Consider the following 6,000-nt stretch of genomic DNA (forward strand, 5'->3'; position numbering starts at 1 on the left):
ATACAAAATTCTGATAAAATCACATTTTCAAGATCCCTTCAAGTGTCTGAATAGGAGTCTACTGTATGTCTATATGAAGGTCTACCTGCAGCACATAATGCAATGCATACAGCATGCTTCTGTGAACCAAAAGGCACACGGAAGTTGACGTCGAAAAGAGAATCAGCTCTTCAGCAAGTACCGGCTGCGATAGTAGTACTGCGACCCCAGCAGCAAATGACATGTGAAAAATTTTTCATTTCATGCAATTGCTAGTGACCTTCGTGCCTGTGAGCACTGCTTGGATGTCACAGCAAAAGGTGCGTGTTTACACAGTGTGAACCAACAACAAAAGAGTGTACAAGCTCAGGATGCAGGAACGGTTGACCTATGTACTTGCAAGACCATCACATTCTGATCAGAACAATTTAGAAATAAAAGTACAATAAGATGTTCATGTATAGGTCTTTTGCAAGCTAAAGTTTTGTTAGCGAGAACAAGACAATGGTTAGTAATTGGAATGTACATTGCTATGATCTCTAGGACCCCAGGTATGTGCTCCAACTACCCACAGCAGCTCCAGTGTACTTCAGTGCCAGTGGATGACACATCAGCATAAGGGCAGCTATGTTAAGCATCTACACAATAATAATTATGGAAAAAAAAAAAAAAAAACACCAGAAAATTTTTTACTTCACTGCGTGCCCACTTATTACCACTGCCTTATTTTCCAAGCTTTTTCCAGTAACATTGTGTGTACATTCACAGCAAACTGCTCTCTTATCGATACAGAAGCAAGCTGCAGAGAAACCCACACAAGCTATGCTTTCAGAATATGAATATATGCTATGGTGAGGCACATATATAATAAGATGAGTGATCAAATGTAAGTCCCGAGTTTTCAGTTGTGACAAGGTGCTGCCGATTCTTCATTTTCTAATAACTGCACGTCAGTTTTTCTGAAAGATTAGTTCATAGGAAGCACAGCCAGTGGCAAGTAGCATGCTCCCATCATTGCTAAAGGCAAACTGCAATAAAATTGCACTTTGGCTAAATTCGTTATAAATGAGTAGCATATACCACTGAAGCAATCTTGGCACAGCCGCAGGGCTGGTAATTGTATAATTTTTTTTATTAGTACCCTCTAAACAGCACCTAAGCAGATGTGTGCAGCTGGTGGTTAACGGCTATGACGCATGTTCCAGCACATTGCCTCCGATTTTTCATCGTGCCACCGCTGCCACTTAATCTTGGAGGTCATGACACCCAGGAGTCGCACGTTTTAGGTTATGTGTCACCTCCAGCGAGAGGTAATGAGAGCATTTTTTTTCAAGTTTTGATATCTAAAAGGATATTTTTATGAGCTTTTTGTGATGCTTCCACTATTACAAAAGTAAAATTTTGCATGGAGGCTATCTACACTATCTTAAACTTGGCTTTTTACGCGGTCAAACATTTCATTGCAGTTGGCTTTTAATTCTTTTGTACAGAAGCATTCAGTTGCTGAAAACACACAAGACAGACTTGCGTGCCAAAGTTTTGACTACGAGAAGAAAGGGAACCCAGGGGCCCAATTTTTATTAATCATATCATAAGAAGCCAACAAACAATGACACCAAAGACAACATACGGTAAATTACTTGTACTTACTAATTGAATTAAAGAAATGACAAATTAATGCAAATGAAAATGGATCAAAAAACAACTGGCCGGAGGTGGGGAACAATCCCACGTCTTCGCATTCCGCGTGCGATGCTCTTACCATTGAGCTACCGCGGCGCCGTTTTTCCATCCACATTCCGAGGTATTTATGTTTTACAACTAGAACTAACCCTGGGAGTGTTAGCCAGCGCCACCACCCACAAACCTAGGCAGCGGATGTGGAACATCCTTTCTGCCACAGGCGTCACGAGTACGTGATCTTTTTGGGTGAAGGCAACTGGTCAATAAAACCACATATGCTACTTGAAGGCATCAATGTTGCCGGATTCGAGCCCTCGTTATGTAATGAACGAGAAGAAAGGGAACTGAGGGGCCCTGATTTTTATTAATCATATCATAAGAAGTCAACAAGCAATGACACCAAGGACAACATAAGGGAAATTACTTGTACTTACTAATTGAATTAAAGAAATGATAAATGGCTTCTTATGATATAAAGCTTTGACTAGTGATACACCCATGAAGACAGCTCGAGCTTATCCATTGCTCCGCACTTCTGCTAACAAAACCAAATGGCATAAGGAGCCTGCTGAAGGGAAATTCTTTAAAAGCCTTCTGTGCAATACTGCATTTCCAGACAGGATACTTCTAGAGACAGATGAGCTGCAGTAATGCTGCTTCTGCCTCAAAAACGTTCCATATCTCTGCTACACATAACTATTCATACATTCCGTGTTGTAGAAAGAAACTTAGAAGATGTATGCGTGTGGAGGGAAGCCCTGCCTGCTATCATCTTTCTTATAACTAAACTATACCTTTTTGATGCAAAATAAACACATGGCTTTGCTTTATGAATTGATTCAAGTCATTCAAAGAAAAAATGAAATTAGAGAAAGTTAATGTGATTTTCAACCTGTCAAAGGGGTGATATAGCCCCTGTCTCGTTTCTCCATTAAAATACAGAGTGGAGGATGCCATCAATACTGTAGGAGTATGTACTCCAGACTGCCTTAAAATAAAATAAAAAATATTTATTTCTCAGTTTTCAAGTCCTTGAAATCAATTAAATAAAGTGCAAGTTATGTTGCTTGAAACACAGTGATGCCAAGTGGGTAGCACTTGCCTATACAAACTGAAAACATGTTCACAAATGGCAGTCCCAACATCATATGTCTTTCTGACTCTCACAATATGTCTCTCAGTTCACTTTGTTTAGCCCCTGCGCATATCCTTTGGTAAATTCACTTTTATTTATTTATTTATTTTTTTGCATACACAGAAATGCTGGACCAGAGAAAAGAACAACTGCTTAGGACACCTTGAGAGTCACATTCGTCAGGAAAGTAAGCAAATGATACAATGAAGGTAAATTTTTCTTCTGAATCCAATAATGCCACAGTTATATAAATCAAAGTAGTAGACTTTTTAAATACTCCCAAGCACTAGCTCCACCATTACGTAAAGGCCTTTCACAAACAACTTTGAACATGTTTCTACAGCGAAGCCTTGGCCACTGACTGCCATAGCATGCTCGCAAGCCTCAAGTGGATGAGAGCACGACTGAAATTGTGGATGAAACCACCAAGTGACCCAATTTGATATGCTTTTCAATTTTGTTTCAGTTCACAGAATAACTCTATCGAAGACACTTTATCAAAACAACTGATCTATGCAGCGTGCCACATTTCAACACAACACTTCACTTCGGTTAGTACAGAACCTCATTTTAAATGGTAAGTGAAAAGAAGCAACAAATCAACTGACACTTATAAGGAACTGAGCATGAAGGGGAACCGAGGGGCTTGATTTTGGTTAGTCACAATTATATGAAGCCAACAGACAATGAGCCTAAAAAAGCATAGGGTAAATTACTTGCTTTATTGAAATGCAGACATGCTGAAGTAAAGGAAAATGAAAGTGAAAGAAAGCAACTTGACGCAGATGAGACTTGAACCCATGTCTTCGGAGAGACAGGGGTTCATCAAGATCAATTATATAAACACTGCGGTAGTCAGCCATGAATTGCTGAAGTTTTGACACAGATTGCATTCAGCTCAAACACGAATAAGACACAGGCTTAAGGTCATTTCAAAATATGACTTTTAAGATATGAGGAGTTAATATTCTGCAGTTTTTGCATCTTCCACTACCACAACAAACTAAGAGGTTGTGAATATTCAAAATGAGACTTCAATGTGAAGAGTGGTCGCAACATACTCTTTCTCAGGTCTGTTCATGCTCAAGATGGAGCAAAGTTCAGGTTTATGACAGCTTCAATTGTCTGAAAAGCTGAGGTCACTTTCAGTAAAAATTGAAAAATCAAGCAAAAAAATGTAAATGCATGAGTTACACAAGTCATACCAGCAAAATACACGTGGGGCATTTGCAACGTCAGCAGACGCGTACGACTTGCATTGGTGGGTGCTCTATCAACACCTGTGCACACGTTGCTTGCAGCTGTGCTACAAGTCGTCCTTGTGTGGTATTTTTATGCCGCCGCTGCCCAACTACGGCTTGTCAACTTAAATTAAAAAGAGTGGGCATAGCACACTGTCGATGTGAACGTCAAACAAACACGGAGCATATCTTATTCGCAATAGAGACGTCTACAATTAAATCAAGTTTTTTTTTTTTTTTTTACTATAACGTCAGAAACCTTGGATTTCTATTGCGTGTCGATCAAGGTCGACCTCTATACAAGCACGCTACACACACGTTTTCAATGCTATCTAAGGGGTTAATAAGCGCAACAGAAGAACAGCGCAAAATGTTGCTTACTTTCAGCGAAGGCTCAATCGCTTCAGCATTACAAATAGAATGACTCAAATGTTAACGACAGCGTTCTCTTGTTGGCACTGAGCCGCTTACTAAGTCAAGCAGTTTCTCCGAACGCGAAAGTTGTCGAACCGCTTTAGCAGTCTAGAAGTGAATTGGGAAAAAAATAACAAAAAGAGTTCCCGCGGAAAGACTTTCGCCATAACCGTAAAACGAAGCTGTCTCATTACGTTGGTTTACAACAACCGATACAAATTAAGACATTCACTTTTTAGATATGCACGAATAATCAATGACCTCTGCTAGTTTTCTTTCGAATTAGCGTACACACGAAATGTTGACACGATAGGAAACGCAACCAAGCTAGCGCAGAATGTGTTTCGCGAGAGACATCCCAGATCGGAATCCTTTTTGTGTACTACGTAAGCAAATAAGATGCGATTATAGCAGCCAGGCTGTTCGCCAGCGAACATCGACGAACACAGTTACTGGTAAACAGTTCGTTAGCCGGAGAAATGAAAGAGGCCGACAACACGTCCGCGATCGTCGTGTACACAGGTGCAACGTGTACCGGCTTTTTGCACTCGCCCGACTTGAACGGGCTTCGAGAAAATCACGAAAGGGCGCAAACAGACATGCAAAGGCAGGTATAACGTGTACATATGCAGGACTGAAAAAAGGAAGTTGCAATGGGGCTGCCTACAATAAACCAGAAAATTACACCCCGATTACTCAACCAGAAAATACCCCCGGAAAGCACACCTGTTTGATGGAATGGTACTCACCAGAACCAAAACAACGCCTATAAGTTTGTTAATTATGTTCACGACGTTACAATTCATTTTTCATGACAGAGATACTACGTACGAATACCTATAAATTAAAGGCGCAGCAAGACAGGCACTGTTACATTGCCATGAAACGAAGAACGTCGGTACGTGTGAGAAGTGAGAATATACTCTCAAACTCAATACAAAGTAAACAACAAAAATATAAAACGAAAGAGTAAGATATACCGAATAAAAGAAGTAAATAATGTTTAACGACTTAAAATATGTCATGCAAGAAAGCATACTTTAATGAGCTTTCTAGAAAAAACAAAAGCAAGCACTATATTTTTGTAACTAAATAATATTTTAAATAATTGTTTGTAATAAATTAAACATGAAAAATAAATTAATTGCATTTGTTTGGTACTTGGTGATTTATTTTGTGCATTAATTGTAAGTCATTCCTAAAACCATGGAGGAAGAATTTGCGTTCGAGGCTATTTGATAAAATGGCGCCAAAAGCAAAGTTTGTGGCATCCAGGTGGCATGCATGGTGACATGTTTGTGGTTTGTGCTTCTTGTGGAGATGCAATCAGGGGGCCGTGTTCACTGTAGCCGCGTCACTTGCGTATCCGAGGTGGTCCTGCCGCTAGTGTGCTGTAGTTAAAGGTTTTTGGCCTTGTGAAATAGCACTGTTTAAGACAGCGCAGTTTCCACGGAGACCTACTCTTTGCACGTTATGTTTGGTTGTACTTCACTCGTTGAATTCAATTTTTATTACTCGTCGTCGCCAGCATTCCTTGACTACTACAGC

The 6,000-nt window shown here is 40.0% G+C and overlaps 1 pseudogene; it reads right to left on the reverse strand.

The window, feature by feature from the left end:
* The window catches only part of LOC119462327 (endoplasmic reticulum resident protein 44-like), a 47,054-nt pseudogene extending 41,676 nt beyond the window's left edge, over positions 1–5,378 (reverse strand).
* Between the last annotated feature and the right edge of the window lie 622 nt (positions 5,379–6,000).

This window comes from Dermacentor silvarum, chromosome 1 (genome assembly GCF_013339745.2).
Source record: "Dermacentor silvarum isolate Dsil-2018 chromosome 1, BIME_Dsil_1.4, whole genome shotgun sequence".
Taxonomy (NCBI): domain Eukaryota; kingdom Metazoa; phylum Arthropoda; class Arachnida; order Ixodida; family Ixodidae; genus Dermacentor; species Dermacentor silvarum.